Raw genomic sequence first — 17606 nt, forward strand, 5'->3', positions numbered from 1 at the left:
TGCTCATAAGCCATGGTTTTTGTAAGATCTCTGGAGATTCAGACCTTTTATACCTGTATTTTGAGACACAGGATATACTTTTTACGAGCAGTTTTAATGCTTCTTTACACAGTTGTCCATTTTCAAAGCGACCCAAGTTAATGTTCCTCACTTGGATAATCACCTGGTGGCCATGTGATCCTAGACAGAAGAACAATAGCCTGAATGGGGGGGGGGGGGCTGGAAGCAGGCTAGAAGCCGGAGACACAGAGAAATGCTTGCTTCGTGCTGGACTTAGGGGCTCCTCTGGAAACCTAAAGGGGAAGCAAGATCTATGGAGGTGTTAATGCTGTGAACCCCTCCATATACGGTATCCTAAAGACACCACAGTCTCCACTAACCTTCATTTCAAGGGAAGCACATCCTGGAGTTCCTCACTGCTCAGACCAGGGTTTCCCAAACTTGGGTCGCCAAGAGTTTTTGGACTACAGTTCCCATCACCCCTGACCACTGGTACTGCTAGCTAGTGATGATGGGAGGTGTAGTCCAACAACAGCTGGAGACCCAAGTTTGGGAAACCCTGGCTCAGTGATTGGGGTGGCGTGTAACAATATTGTTGGCCCAATTTTACAGAACTCCCTTCCAGTCGTGGTCTGACAGCCCCCTCCTTGTTGGACATCTGGAACTTCCTGATTCCCCCCCCCCTAATTCCAGCAAGCATTGATGTTCAATTCCATAAGTTTTGGCTGCTGTTTGTATCCTATCTTTGTAAGCCGCTGAGAGGTGACGTCAATTAAGCGGTATATAAACTCTTTAAATAAATAAATAAATTGTCAACGCCGTGTCAGAAAAGCACTCTGAATTGTCCTCCTGCACCATCACAGCACGCGGCGGGAATGCAGTGTCGAACAGGCTGGACATCTGTCTCCACCTGGGTCTCCCGTGCAGATGACTGAACAGTGACAAAGCGGTGTCCCAATTAGATGACCAAGGAGGAGGAGGTGCAGAGGCAACCAGCAATCGGCCAGCTGCTGGGGTGACAGGATCGCAGGTGGAGACCAGACAGACCGGGTGGGAGATTGTCAGCCCACCTACCTTCAAGACACGCCCCTACCGCCATCACCCTAGAAACTCAGCCCTGCCAAACCCCAGGGGACGATCGCTGAACTGAGAGTGAAACAGCGCACTTAAGGGAAGCCAAAATAAAAGCCTGCAGAGGATTTAGAGCAGTATGGCATTCACAAGACAGACAAAAGGACAGAAAGCTCCCAGCTGGATGATGCACCCCTCCACATTTAGCAACACATTTTCAGTGCATAGAATGTGCATGCAAAAACAAATGTTTTCCCTAAAAGATGCATGCAGAATGTGTATTTTACTGGTGGATTTCATTGGGTACAATGGATGGAACAGCATGTGATGGAAAGGAGAAGGACAGAGCAGACCTATATGACCATGACTGGACACCCAGTGAACTTCAACTCTAAGTGGGGCTTTGAATCCTGGACCAGGTGTGAGGAACCTCCAGCCCTCAGGCAAATTCTGGCCTGCCAGCAGGTCCAATTTGGCCCATGAGGCCATTTCCAACCACACCCACTGTCAACCGACTGAAGTCACTGTGTGAAACTGCAGGTTGGTGAGGGGGTTCAATCCTGCTGTGTGTTGCATCAGCAATGCGTTCCCCTTGGGAAATGCACTGGTGAGGCAGACCCCTTCTTCCCCCCCCCAGCTAACTTTGACAGGTGGGCAGGACAGTGGGTGGTGTTACAGTGATGTCCAATGACTGATAGGTGTGTGGCCTCATCGACCTGTCAAATTTAGCCTGTGGGGTGAGGATGGGGAGAACTGGCCCCTCAGGTCCAAGACATTTCCCTACACTAGTGTGATCCTCTAACCAAGATATACATAAACATGTCACCATACAGCCACCACTGGAGCATTTGTTGTGCTGCATCATGTAATCCTGGATTTGCATGACACCAGGAGTAGGAAGGGTAGGTGAGCAGAGATGGCAGCCCCATTATCTCTCTCTCTATCTATCTATCTATCTATCTATCTATCTATCTCTCTATCATCTATCTATCTATCATCTCCCCCCTTTTTCTCCAAGGAACTCAAGGTGGCCCCCTCCTAATTTAATCCCCAGAACAACCTTGCAAGGTAGTCTGCACTGAGTGACCCAGTCACCCTATGAGCTTCATGACTGAGGGGGGATTTGAACCCTGGTATCTACCAGGTCCTAGTCCGACACTCTAACCACTATGCCACACTAGCTCAATATATTGCTTTGTGAGCAAAGCAGCAGAAGCAGAGGGAAGGGAGGAGGAAGAGAAGAAGAAGAAGTGGTGGTGGTGGTGGTGATGACCTACTGGGAGGTACTGAGCTTTGCAGCAGATCCAACATCTTGGAAGCAAAACAAAAAAAGGAGGGGTGAAATGTGAGGGGGGGTGCAGGAGATCTGCATCCCTGCACAAAAGACCTTCGGAAGGGGCCCTGGGTCACCCTGGAAGCCGAAAACAGGTCTCTCACCTGCAAGAGATTGCAGGCTCTGCAGGACTGGGGACCCACCACCGTCCTTTTCTGTGTTGTGCATGTAAAACGTCCATCTTCTGGGGCTGCTGGCTGGGGCCTTGCTGCATCCTGGCAGCAGTAGCAAGCAGCAACAAGCAGCAACAGCAGCAGAGCAATCCTTGTGTGTGTGCTTTGGAAAGCCTTGTTTGCAACCCCCGAGACTGCAGTGGAATCGCCAGTCTGCTTTGCAAGTCATACTAATTGAGGACTGCAATGCAAGCCAGCTGTCTCTCCCTCTCTCTCTCTGCATTTGCTGCAGTGCAAGAGCAGGAGAGATGGCTGAGGACAGGGGTGTGGAGGTGCATTGTGTAGTGGCCCCAGAAGCACTCGTAGAGATCGGCAGCCAATCAGGAGCGGCCGAGGGAAGTCTGCATGGCTTGCAGAGTAAATCAAAGGCAAGCAGCTCTTCCCAGCCTAAGGAAGCATTGACAGGATGTGACATGGAGAGAGAGAGAGAGAGAGAAATGGCCATTTTGCAGTGACAGTATTTGAAACCCCTCAATAGCATCTCCCGGTAGGGTCTGTCCTTAATGCCCCCTGTCTGAAACCCTGCAGAGCCAATGCCCATCCCAGGCCATCCCTGGTTCTATGCTTTATCCTTGCCCTCTCCAGTTGAAGGATCTCACATCACAAGCCCCAAGGCCCATGAACAGGGGTGGGAAACATTTCCATCTGCTAAGGAACACATTCACTCTGGGGCAATCTCAGGAGGAGAGAGGGCTCTTGTGCTCAGGTCCTGCGTGTGGGTTTTCCAGAAGAGGCATCTGGTTGGCCACTGTGAGAACAGGATGCTGGACTGGGGGGGGGGGGCGTTGGCCTCATCCAGCACTGGCTCTTCTTATGCTCTGGGCTTCTTATGTTCATGACCATTCCATGCTTCACAGGTGCTTCTGCGTGCCTGATATGTTGGTGAGAAGAAACCAGAAACAGTTTGCCGGCCTTGATTTTAACAAGAGAGGATGTGTCGTTTTGCATCTTTCTTAAATGGCAGAACCGTGAGAACACAGCTTTATACTTAAATCATTGGTCCATTTAGCTCAACATGAACAGACTGGCAGCAGCTTCCCAGTGTTTCAGGCAGGGGATATGATGATGATGATGATATTGTTTATATGCCGCCCATCTGACTGGGTTGTCCCAGCTATTCTGGGCTCCTTCCAGCAATGCAATAAAATATCAGACTATATATATATATATATATATATATATATATGAAAAAACTTTACAGGGCTGCCTTCAAATGTCTTCTAAAAGTCAAAAAGTTGCTTATCTGTTTGACATCAGATTATCAGCCCTGACCGAAGAGGTTGTGCAGGAAGGATTGAACCTGGGACCTTCAGATGCTCTGGCACTGAGCTATGACTCTTCCCCACAAGGACACCAGGCATAAATGGGAGTTGCTTCTGCTGCTCTGTGAATAAGCAGCATGCTGTTGTGGAAAAGAATATCCTTTTAAAAAGATGAGAATCTGTAACCGTGTACATGGCAGTCTTGCCCACCCTTTGGCAAAAGCTTAAGACCCAGGCAGGATGCTGTCCCAGGTGCTGATCCTGGGGCTGGTCTGCTCCTGCCCCCATTATCTGCTGCTCTCTGCTGGGTCCGTTGCCGCCCCACACCTGAAAGCTGCAGAGCTCCAGAATGCACCCCTAGCTGTGCCCAGACACAGACGAGATGGACTTCCTGTCGAGAACAAGGCACCACGCTGCCACCGCAGGAATTGAGCAGATTTGATCTAACCATTTCTCTTTGGCCCAGATTCCCTGCTGCATTTCATCTCCGGCCTGCTGGCTTGCTCAGAGCAGGGGGTGGGAGAAGCAGGAAGGGGGAGGCGGGGAGAGAGAGGAATCCCTCCCTGGTGCTGCAATCTCTTCTCTCTTGCATCTCTCTCTCTGGGATTGTTTCTCCTCCTTGCAAAGCCCCCCCCCCCTCCTCCTCACAAGCCGCTTGTTCTGCAGATGGATCCGGTGTGGATGAAGCCAGAAAGCACCGGGGCCATAAAGAACAATTAACTGACACATTAGTTTTCATCGGGAGCCAGCAGCTCAGTGCTGCAGTCTGGAGGAGAGAGAAAAAGATTCCGCAGAATGACTCAGCAAAGAGGGGAGAAGCCCTGAGTCGGCACCGGGAGGGTCAGGATAATTCTGCTGCCCAGACCCACCGCAAGAATGCCAACCTACCGCCCTATTTGCCCTGTGGGTTTTGCAAGCCCTGGGCTTCCCTTGCTGGGACTGCCTTGCTTTTATTTTTTAAAAAGCCTTCCTTGATTTTGGGTTGGGGTATTGTTGGGGGGGGGGTGTTATTGGAGATTTCTACTGCTGTTGCCCTAGTTGTTTGGGCTGTTTCATATTATTATTAACTGATTTTTAACTTGTGTGTGTTTGTTTTTTTAGATTAGGAGATGTGGGATGTGCCTGGGAAGAGAGGAGCTCGGGAGATCAGGGGTGATCTCAATCACAGTGGCTCTGGGCAAGGGGAGTTATGGGGTGAGGGATGGGTCAGCCTGGGTAAGGGGCACTTGGCACAGGCAGTTAGTGACTGTGCCATGTGTCAGCGCCTCCTCCAACCTGAGAAGTCGCAGCGGTCCTACCAGCCAGCCCTTAGGTCTGTGGCTGAATGCCGGGTCGGCTCAGAGTCAGGCCTCCCTCATCCATGATCTGATTGTGGATGAGAAGGCCGATATGGATTGTATCACTGAGACCTGGGTTGGGTGAGCAGGGTGGTCTTGGTCTCACCCAGCTGTGCCCACCTGGGTATTCAGTACAGCATCAGGGCAGACTCGAGAGGAGCTGTTGTAACCTATAGAAATTCTCTAGGCTCTCTCCAGTTTGAGGGGGGATCTAGAATGTGCGTTCCTGGCACTGGGCAATTGGGACAGATTAGGGATTTTGTTCATTTACCACCCGCCTTGCTGCCCAGCAGTCTCCTGGCCCTGAGCTGACAGAGCTGGTTTCGGAGGCAGTGTTGTGGACTCCCAGACTGTTGGTTCTGGGGACTTCAACATCCATGCTAAGGTGATTGGCTCAGGGGCTGTCATGGCGACTATGGGGCTGCCCCAACATGTCATCGGCCCAACACATGTGGCAGATAACATGTGTTGGCCCGACCTTGTTTCCTCAACTGGGCAGGAAGAGGGTGATCTGAAAGTGGAGGATAGTGACACCAGTCCCTTGCTATGCTTAGATCACTTCCTGTGGAGATTCAGGCTTTCAGCACTTTCCCACCCCCTGCAGAGGTGGGGGGCATATTAGGATGGTCTGCCTTCGGAGGCTGATAAGTTTCCAGATGGCTCTGGGGGATTTTCTAGCTGATATGAGTGGTGCTCCTGTCGAAGCCCTGGCTGACTGCTGGAACATCTGAATGGCTCAGGACATTGACACGATCGCCGCTCTCCCTCTCCAGTTTCGTGGAGCCCTATTGGCCCCCTGGCATGCTCCAAAGTTTAGGGTGAGGAAACAAACTGGGAAATGGCTCCGACACGAGTGGAGGAAAACTTCGGTCGAATGCAATCGAACACTGGTGAGGGCTCAACATTGGGCCTACCTAGTGGCAGTGAAGGCAGCAAAGAAGGCAGACTTTCCTGCCTCCATTGTATCCTCATTGTGCTGCCCAGCAGAAATTTTCTGTGTACAGTGGTACCTCGGGTTAAGTACTTAATTCGTTCCGGAGGTCCGTTCTTAACCTGAAACTGTTCTTAACCTGAAGCACCACTTTAGCTAATGGGGCCTCCTGCTGCTGCCGCCACGCTGCCAGAGCACGATTTCTGTTCTCATCCTGAAGCAAAGTTCTTAACCTGAAGCACTATTTCTGGGTTAGCAGAGTCTGTAACCTGAAGCGTATGTAACCCGAGATACCACTGTAGTGCAGGGCCTTTTGCAGGCTGGCCCAAAGGAGGTGACAGAACCGACAGCAGCTCACTATGACAGGTATTTGAGCCTCCAGATGTTTCTGGCTCTGGTTCTTAGAACCAAAAGGGGTGTAAAGGAGGACAGAGCAAAAACAGACAAGGCGTCGTAATCTCAGATCGATTGGGAAGGACCTGGGGGAGGAGGAGACTCAGGGAGCTGTGGGAAGGCAGGGACCTTCAGTCCTCCCAACTGCCTCATCGGGGCAAGATCCACTGGGGAGAGCTGCTTACTAGGCCTGGCCTCCTGAGCATTTTTTAAAAAATAAATAAAGAGAGCTAACTTCGCTGACACCGTGTGAGTCATTTCCGACCTGCTCCTGACATCTGCCCTGACACAGCTGTACCAAAGGAATTTTTTTTGAAAATAAGGAGGGGGAATATGGGTGGGTGCCAAATTTTGTCCTTTCTCAAGGCGCCTTTATTACCAAAATCTGCCTCTGCTCTGATGATGTGGACCACATTTCAGGAAAGCCTTTGCCAGAGGGAGGGAACCTGAGGCCCAGGGTATGAAATGGGACCTTCCAGGTCTCTCGGTCTGGTCCCTCGGGAGCCTCCAAAAGCCACACCCTACACTTTGCCCCCTCCTTAAATGTTTTGATCTAACTGGAACACGTCCTTAAATTCCAATTATGCATTTTGCAGGCTCAGATGAAGGATAGGGTGCATGTAGAAACTAGCTTCCTGTGCAAAGGTAATGTTTACATGCGTTGCCCCGCCCACATTTTCATCTGGCCCCGCCCACCACCGGCATGCGGCCCCCAGGAGGTTTCTCCAGATGGTAATGTGGCCCTTGGGCTGGAAAAGGTGAGTCCTCAGAAACGCCACACAACTTTCTGTCTTGTTCCCCCCCCCCCCCCCGATTTAGACAACCTTAGAAAAGCCATCTATTGAAGCAAGCGTTTCATGTTTACAGGCCTGTGGTTTTTAATATTGTTCTAGTCGAACGTCACTGTTTTATGGCATAATTGTTTCATGAGTTTAATTGCCATTTTGCTCATTAGGTTTTGTTTTGTGTTCTTTCAAGAGGCATTGTTTTAATTGGCTGGTATGATTTTCAGTGTCTGCAAGGTGCTCTCAGTGTGGACGTTTATGGAAGTGCAAGATGTATCAACTGAGTACATATAAACAGAAAATTAACAAATTATACCTTGGGAACCATCGTTTAGCTAAGTTCGTGGTGCGCACAGAATTGCTAATTCTGCTTCCTAGGTTGGGGGCTGTGCTATTCTGTCCTCTTGCACTGAGTTGAGGACACTCAAACCAATTTTATTTTATTTTATAGCCGAGGAGGGCAGAAATTAAAAATTGTCATTATGATCATTCTGTTTTAACTTTTAAACACCTGCTGAAAACTTTTCTATTCTGCCAGGCCTATGCAGGCAATTAAGAATACATCTTTTCATAATGGTTAACTGATGACTATTTTCATCTTTTTTATACGTTTCTACTGTATGGTTTTATATATATTTGTTGTAAACCACCTAGCTAATTTCAAAAATGAAATAGTCTAAAATAAAATAAAATAAAAATGTTTTATTATTTATTATTTTTGCTTATGTTCTTTTCTTTTTTAAAAAAATCTTTTTTTATATAGTTTTCAACTGCAGAGACAAGTATACAATAACAGAAATTCAATAATATGTCGAACTGAAGGCAGGGCATACAAAACCTAAACATACTAAATTATAACTCCTAATCAAAACTAATGATAACCATATTTCTTTAGATGGTGTGTGGGGGGGTACATACCTGTAAATCTGAAACAAAACTGTAGGAATTAAAATCCCACTATACTGAGTAGAAATTATCCGGGTCTTCCTGTCCCTTAGAGACTCATAATGTATGGGGGGGGGGAATAACTTAATTCCCAAGATTTTTATAGCATAAGGATATATTCAGATTTTTAAAAATGATTTCCATGGTTGTGCCATAGAGATCTTGGCCGCCACCAGCATCCATGTCAAAAGTTCCTTTTGGCAAAACATCTCCATAGTTTTTGCCCACCTATTTAGGAGGGATAACTGGAGAGTAATGTTAATATGTGCTTTAATAATATTTTATATCTCCTGTTGAATTTTATTACAGAAGAAAGCAATCTTGTGGGCGTTCTCACCAGAGATGGAGAAAAGTCCCAGTTCAGTGATGTACTGGAAGTCATACCGTCAGTGTAAAAACTTTAAGGAACATTCTCTCACATGTACAGATACTGATTGACAATATAATAGAATCAGATATAAACACAGTATGTGTGTGTGTGTGTACTACCTTGACATTTCTGAAGAAAGTTAGAGCACAAAATGTGGAGGCAGCTCTGGCATTTGGCTGGCAACACCATAGCTAAGGATGCTCATCACTCACTGTTTTTTTAAATAATAATAATAATAATATGTAAAACAAGTGACACTGAGGCTGAAGAACACCCAAAGGAAGCATACCCTCTGCCCTGAAAGCCTGTTGGCCTCACTCTAAATGTATGACCATTAGCAGCAGCCCTGTGGGATAAATGTACTCTGCCCATGCTCAAGGTTCGGCTAATGGCTGCAAGCAGGTTCTGAGATGCTCCACATGCTGGCCTGGCTCAAGCATTAGGCAGTGAGGCAGGTGCCTCAGGTGGCAGATGTTGACGGGGAGGGGCAGAATACGGGGCATGGCAGAAAAGTACTGGAAGATGGAACTGAGTATGTGTCACATGACTTGTCAAGTACCATCTAATCTTCCCTTCTGCCCACTGGTGTGGTTAGGGTTGCCAGGCCCTGTAGAGCTGGCCTGAATTGTCCTGGTTGATCTAGCCAGTCCAGGTAACAGGGAGAGTGCTTGAATTTCCAGTTGGGCAAGAGTTCCTTTTTGGAAAAAAGAAACTTTTAAAGAAGATTGCACATGCAGCTTGCTTCCACACACACACACACCCCATTAACTTCATAGAATCATAGAGTTGGAAGAGACCACAAGGGCCATCGAGTCCAACCCCCTGCCAAGCAGGAAACACCATCAGAGCACTCCTGACATATGGTTGTCAAGCCTCTGCTTAAAGACCTCCAAAGAAGGAGACTCCACCACACTCCTTGGCAGCAAATTCCACTGTCGAACAGCTCTTACTGTCAGGAAGTTCTTCCTAAAGTTTAGGTGGAATCTTCTTTCTTGTAGTTTGGATCCATTGCTCCGTGTCCGCTTCTCTGGAGCAGCATAGACTCTCAGGCCACCCTCTTCCTCTCTCCCAAGTAACTTCCATCTCTGCAAATTATTGCATAGACTCTTAGGCCACTAATAATAATAATAATAATAGTAGTAGTAGTAGTAGTAGTAGTAATTAATTAATTAATTAATTAATTAATACCCCGCCCATCTGGCTGGGTTTCCCCAGCCACTCTGGGCGGCTTCCAAGAGAACACTAAAATACAATAACTTATTAAACATTAAAAGCTTCCCTAAACAGGGCTGCCTTCAGATGTCTTCTAAAAGTTTGGTAGTTATTTTACTCTTTGACATCTGATGGGAGGGCGTTCCACAGGGCGGGGGCCACTACCGAGAAGGCCCTCTGCTTGGTTCCCTGTAACTTGGCTTCTCGTAGTGAGGGAACCGCCAGAAGGCCCTCGGCGCTGGACCTTGGCGCATAGACTCTCAGGCCACCCTCTTCCTCTCTCCCAATTAACTTCCACCTCTGCAAATTATTGCAAAGGCTCCCAGGCCAGCCTCTTTCCCTCTCCCAATAAACCTCCGTCTCTGCATATTATTGCATAGATTCAATGGCATCACCAGGACCCACTGCTAGGTCTTAGGTTTGGGCTCTGAAACCTCAAGGCCTGGGATGCTCCAGACCTGACAACCACAGGCGTAAGTGGAAGACGCTGTTCCCATCGCCAATCAGGTCAGAGCTCTATGCATGGAACAGGGCGGGGCAGGCAACATTTGGCTCAGCACCGCAAGCAGCAGAATGTCCTGGTCCAGATGGGTCCAGACGGCTTTCAAAAGCTTCCAGAGGGCTCCACTCCCAGTGCGCAGGATTCTCCGTGCGAGAAACCTCGCCATGGCCACATGCCAAAAAGGCTCTTGGCTTCTGAGAAGCGGCAGCGATGGAGCCAGCTATGCTTCGGAAACCTGAGGTGCTCATTGCTCCAGTGACTCTGCAGCTCCTTAAAATAGCAGGCTCTGCGGCAGGAATGCAAGGAGAAGAGAGGAGGAGGAGGCTCAGAGGCACCAGCTGCAGCTAGCAACACCGCCATGGGCAAAGTCCTACTTCTACTACTACTACTACTATTATTATTATTATTATTGTTATTATTATTATTATTAACGCACCCTTCACCCTAAGGTCTTATGTCAGGCCACACGGCTCATAGTTAAACTATGGAACTCCCTCCCACAGGAGGCAGTGATGAGCACCAGCTACCAAAGGAGGCAGTGATGATCACCATGGAGCCAGGATTTGGTGCATACCCTCCAACATTTCTCCAATGAAAATAGGGACGTCCTATTCTATTATTGGGACGCGGGTGGCACTGTGGGTTAAATTACAGAGCCTAGGACTTGCCGATCAGAAGGTCAGCGGTTCAAACAGGGTGAGCTCCCGTTGCTCGGTCCCTGCTCCTGCCTACCTAGCAGTTTGAAAGCACGTCAAAGTGCAAGTAGATAAATAGGTACCGCTCCGGCAGGAAGGTAAACGGCGTTTCCGTGCGCTGCTCTGGTTCGCCAGAAGTGGCTTAGTCATTCTGGCCACATGACCCACAAGCTGTACGCCGGCTCCCTCGGCCAATAAAGTGAGATGAGCGCCGCAACCCCAGAGTCGGCCACGACTGGACCTAATGGTCAGGGGTCCCTTTACTTTTATTCTATTATTAGTATTGCTGTTATTATTATTCCTATTTGTACTCCACCCATCTGACTGGGTTGTCGCAGCCACTCTGGTCAGCTTCCAACATAATAAAATATTCAACATTAAGAAAAGTTCCTGATACAGGGCTGCCTTCAGATGGTTCAGGGATCAGATAACTCCACACTCTCCAACATATCTCCTATGTAAGTAGGGACGTCCTAAGGAAAAGTGGGACATTCCAAGATCAGATCAGAAACTGGGGCGTCTTCTGTAAATCCAAGAATGTCCCTAGAAAACAGGGGCACTTGGAGGGTTTGTTGGTGTAGTGGTTAGAGCGAGAGCCAAAACCTGTGTAATGAAGGTGCAAAATTCTGTGGGGAGGGAATTCTACAACTTGGGGCGACCACAGAGGAGGCCCTTTTCTGGGATGCCAGCATCCCATAACTTCTGAAAGTGGAGATACCTACTGTTGATCTTAACCCCCCGCAGGAAAGGAGGCAGTCTGTCAGCCAGTCTCTGGGTTGAAACACCCTGCCCACAATTTTCACTCTTTTTTTTAACCTGCATTTAAGTTGTATTTCTTTATCAACAAAATTAAAAATTCTCTGCTGCATGCTTCAGGAACATGGAGACAGTAAATGACTGCCCCATGCAGGAGATGGAGGAGAATCTTAAGCGGTGTCAGGGGGGGTGGAATTACAAGAATATGAGTGTTTGCCAGGTCTTGTCCATGAATTTTTGAGGGTGGTGTTAACTAGCTCCCATTGGTGGTGAGCAGTGATTTGTGTCCCGCTCCCTAAGCATATAAAACCACTGTGTCCTAAAATAAGGCTCCAGAGAGCCTTCTGCCCCCAACTGCAGACCCCCCCTCCCCATTCCCAATTTTTCCTGGATGCGTTGCCACTTCTCCTGGGAGGATAGATCGTTTTGTCCTCGTCTAAGCCCCCCCTCCCTCTTGCCTGCCTGTGCCTTGCTCTAGACAGGCTGTAAATCCAGCCCGAAAATAACCTCCGGTTCTGCTTCAGACTTCGTGAAATATTCATCTCCCTCTCTGTCTTCTGGGCCACCGTTTCCTCCTAAGAGATGATGAAGCAGGAACTGGTCGATGCTATTGATCCAGGCAGATCTGAGCTGTCTGCATAAAAGGGGCTGATTAAGGTGGGCACAGAAGGTTCCATCAGGGATGTCCCTGGCTTCTGCTGAGGGGAGAGCAGACACCCCCAAACTCTGCCCTCCAGATGTTTTGGGACTACAGTGCCCATCATCCCTGACCACTGGTCCTGTTAGTTAGGGATGATGGGAGTTGTAGTCCCAAAACATCTGGAGGGTTGAATTTGGGGGTGCCTGGGGTAGAGGGTAGCTGGGCGGGGGACAGAGCCGGCCCAACCATAAGGTAGGTGAGGTTGCTGCTTCAGGTGGCAGAAGCCCCTCAGCAGGGATGCCAACTTGAATAAAATATGGGGCGGCAGATAACAGACCCTCCAAGTGTCCCTATTTTCCAGGGGCAGCCCTGGATTTACAGAAGCCGTCCCGGTTTCTGATTTTATCCTGGAATGTCCCGCTTTTCCTTCGGACATTCCCTGCATCTAGAGAAAATTACTTGAGGAGGGCACACTCTGACACCACTCCAAAGAGTTATAAAGGTAAAGGTAAAGGGAGCCCTGACCATTAGGTCCAGTCATGGCCGACTCTGGGGTTGCGGTGCTCATCTCGCTTTATTGGCCGAGGGAGCCGGCATGCAGCTTCCGGGTCATGTGGCCAGAATGATTAAGCAGCTTCTGGCGAACCAGAGCAGCGCAAGGAAACGCCGTTTACCTCCCCACCGGAGCAGTACCTATTTATCTACTTGCACTTTGAGGTGCTTTCAAACTGCCAGGTTGGCAGGAGCTGGAACCGAGCAATGGGAGCTCACCCCGATGCGGGGATTCGAACCGCCGACCTTCTGATCGGCAAGTCCTAGGTTTTGTGGTTTAACCCACAGCGCCACCCACATCCCTCCAAAGAGTCATGGCTTCCCCTAAAGAATTCTGGGAGGTGGAGTTCATTCAGCGTGCTGGGAGTTATTAAAAGACCCCTATAGCCCTCAGACCCTCCAAGGGTCCCAATTTTCCTGGACAGTCCTAGATTAACAGAAGCCGTCCCAATTTCTGATTTGATCCCGGAATGTCCCGCTTTTCCTTAGGATGTCCCTGTTTTCATCAGAGAATTGTTGGAGGGCATGGAGTTAAGTGACCCCTGACCCAAACAGATCAGTAACTATTTAACCTTTAGAAGACATCTGAAGGCAGCCCTGTATAAGGAAGATTTTTTAATATTTCATGTTTTATTAGGTTTTTATATATGTTGGAAGGTGCCCAGAGTGGCGTGGGCAACCCAGTCAGATGGGCAGGGTATAACTACTAACATTATTATTATTATTATTATTATTATTATTATTATTATTATTATTATTAAATAGGACATCCCTATTTTTATTGGAGAAATGCTGGAGGGTATGAGCTAAGCCCTCCCCTCGTAAGTCCTCTCCTCCAAGAATCTGTCTAATTCTCTTAAAGCCATCCAAGATGGCTGCCATCACTGCCTCCTGTGGGAGGGAGTTCCAAAGTTCAACTATGCTCTGCATGAATATGTCTTCTATCTGCCACAGGGTTGTTGTTGTGGGGATGGAATAAGGACGGGCAAACCATGTTTGTCACCTTGAGCTCCTTGGAGAAAAAAATGGGATACAAATGAATAAATTAAATAAATAAATAAATAACCAAATAGCTCTGAAATGTGGGCGGGAGGACTGCAACTTCCCCGTGCTCTGTGCTGAGAGAGCCAGTGTGGTGCAGTGGTTAGTGTGTCAGACTAGAGTGCCAGACCAGGTTCTAACCTGGTAGAGTCCATGGAGCTCCCTGGCTGACCCTGGGCCAGTTACTGCCTTGAAGCCTACCTCACAGGGTTGTTGTGGGGTGAGGGAGAAACATGGATGCCATTTTGAACTCCTTGGTAAGAAAGATATGATAGTAAAAGGTAAAGGGACCCCTGACCATTAGGTCCAGTTGTGGCTGACTCCGGGGTTGCGGCGCTCATCTCGCTTTATTGGCCGAGGGAGCCGGCGTACAGCTTCCGGGTCATGTGGCCAGCATGACTAAGCCACTTCTGGCGAACCAGAGCAGCACACAGAAACGCCGTTTACCTTCCCACTGGAGCGGTACCTATTTATCTACTTTGGCGTGCTTTCAAACTGCTAGGTTGGCAGGAGCAGGGATCGAGGAATGGAAGCTCACCCCGTCGCGGGGATTTGAACTGCCGACCTTCTGATCAGCAAGTCCTAGGCCCTATGGTTTAACCCACAGCGCCACCCGCGTCCCAGATGTGATACAGACATGATGAAACCTAAAATAACGCTAACGTGAACACACACTGTGTCTTTAAACAGAGAGAAACCGAGCAAGAGAGAGTTTTGAAAGGGTTTTTATTTATTCAAAAAGAACATATAAGAAAAAAAATGACATCCTGGAATATGCACACTAAAATATTAACAAAAGAATTATACAAACACTTTCTCCCCCTTTTCCCCTTCCCATGTTCCCTCCCCACCCAAATTACATATATTTACATGGCTGGGGGCTTTGCTTTTCGCTTAGCTCCTTATTCTGAGCCAATCCTGCACTATGAGCAACAATCCCCCTTTCTCTCCTCTCCCTCCCCCCTTTGGCTCAGTTTACCTATTGCTAAGGCGGCCATTTCTTGCCACAGACTTTGCTTGCATTGGGTGACTGAAAAGCAATTAAGTTCTACACACAACGGAAATGCTTTCTTATATGTGGGTTGGGAGGAGGACGGGGGGTGAAGAACCCAGCACCAAATGTTAAGGATGATTTTTTTTTTTTTTTTAATGAATAAGGCTGTAGTCCTGTGCCCACTTACCTGGCAGTAAGTCTTGGGTACCTGAAAGGGGCTTGCTTCTGAGTAATCATGGATTACTCAGGTTGATCCAGGGGCTGCAGAAGAGGAGGGCTATAGATCGCTTGCGGGGGGCAAACTCCCGCCTGTTTATAACACCTTGCTTTCAGAATTCGCATTGGTTGCCAGTCTGCCATGGGGCCGACTTCAAGGTACTGACATATATGTTCCTACACTGTTTCAGGACCTGGTGACTTGAGGGTCCGCCTTATCCCTTACACACCCAGCGTGGGTCAAAGATCTCAAAAGCCTGCGCTGCAGCAGGGCCTTCAACGTGGCAGCCCCTGCTTCTGTGGAACAGAATTCTCATTGGCGCCCTCTATCTCTCTATCCCTCTATCCCTCTATCGCCCAGTCTCAAATCTTCCATTCTTGGGCAAGGTGATTGAGCGAGTGGTTGCTGAACAACTCCAGGCACGCCTGGAAGAAGCGGACCATTTGGATCCCTTCCAGTCGGGATTCAGGCCTCATCATGGGACTGAAACTGCCTTGGTCGCACTGGTTGATGATCTCCGGCGGGCTAGGGACAAAGGTGAGAGCTGTTTCCTAGTTCTGCTGGATCTCTCAGCGGCGTTTGATACCATCGACCATAACATCCTTCTGAACCGTCTTGAGGGGCTGGGAGCTGGGGGCACTGTCATACAGTGGTTCCGCTCCTTCCTCCTGGGCCGTGTTCAGAAAGTGGTGGTGGGGGATGAGTGTTCAGACCCCTGGGCCCTCACTTGTGGGGTGCCTCAGGGCTCTGTCCTCTCCCCCATGCTTTTCAACATTTACATGCAGCCACTGGGAGAGATCATCAGGAGGTTTGGGCTGGGTGTTCATCAGTATGCGGATGATACCCAGCTCTACCTCTCTTTTAAATCAGAACCAGTGAAGGCGGTGAAGGTCCTGTGTGAGTGTCTGGAGGCGGTTGGAGGATGGATGGTGGCTAACAGATTGAGGTTGAATCCCGACAAGACAGAAGTACTGTTTTTGGGGGACAGGAGGCGGGCAGGTGTGGAGGATTCCCTGGTCCTGAATGGGGTAACTGTGCCCCTGAAGGACCAGGTGCGCAGCCTGGGAGTCATTTTGGACTCACAGCTGTCCATGGAGGCACAGGTCAAATCTGTATCCAGGGCAGCTGTTTACCAGCCCCATCTGGTACGTAGGCTGAGACCCTATCTGCCTGCGGACTGTCTCGCCAGAGTGGTACATGCTCTGGTTATCTCCCGCTTGGACTACTGCAATGCGCTCTACGTGGGGCTACCTTTGAAGGTGACCCGGAAACTACAACTAATCCAGAATGCGGCAGCTAGACTGGTGACTGGGTGCGGCCGCCGAGACCATATAACACCGGTCTTGAAAGACCTACATTGGCTCCCAGTAAGTTTCCGAGCACAATTCAAAGTGTTGGTGCTGACCTTTAAAGCCCTAAACGGCCTTGGTCCAGTATATCTGAAGGAGTGTCTCCACCCCCATCGTTCTGCCCGGACACTGAGGTCCAGCTCCGAGGGCCTTCTGGCGGTTCCCTCACTACGAGAGGTCAAGTTACAGGGAACCAGGCAGAGGGCCTTCTCGGTAGTGGCGCCCGTCCTGTGGAACGCCCTCCCATCAGATGTCAAAGCGATAAACAACTACCTGACATTCAGAAGACATCTTAAGGCAGCCCTGTTCAGGGAAGTTTTTAATATGTGACATTTTAGTGTATTTTTTATCTTTGTTGGAAGCCGCCCAGAGTGGCTGGGGAAACCCAGCCAGATGGGCGGGGTACAAATAATAAATTATTATTATTATTATTACTATCTGCGCTTTCCAGAAACAATCCGGATGGATGGAAAGCTCTCTGCCTTAGGCATGTGGCTTTTTAAGACCTCTCTTTAGTTATTTGTTTGTACTGTTTTAAAAAAACCATTTTCCGTTGCTTTCATGGCTGGTTTGCAAATCACATTGAGACTCGCCTGGAAGGTGTTTCATAAACTGAATGGAATGGTAATTCCACCGCTGAGCCTGCGTGTTGCTCCCTGGAAGGAGGATATGTGTCTGCTTAGCTTTGGATATTCTAAATAAGCATTAAGAAGAGGAAAGTGGAGCTTACAGGCATGTTTCTTTTCTCTCCCTCCATAGATTCGGAGCACCCAAAACTGCAAAGGGGCTTTAACCCTTTCTTCAATTCAGGGGAATCGCAGAATTGTCACGTTGGAAGGGACCTTAAGGGTCATCTAGTCCAACCCCCTGCAATGCTGGGGTTCTGCAATAGAGCCCTTGTTTCGCATGCAGAAGTTCTCAGGTTCAATCTCCAGCATCTCCTTTCCTTTGCTGTTGCAAAGACAAATTTCTGGTGTTTTTCCTTCTTCTGTTCATGCTGAATGTGTGTTAGAGATTATTCCCGATAAAATGGTTTCAACTCCATCAA

The sequence above is a fragment of the Podarcis muralis genome, chromosome 15 (genome assembly GCF_964188315.1).
Source record: "Podarcis muralis chromosome 15, rPodMur119.hap1.1, whole genome shotgun sequence".
Classification (NCBI taxonomy): Eukaryota; Metazoa; Chordata; class Lepidosauria; order Squamata; family Lacertidae; genus Podarcis; species Podarcis muralis.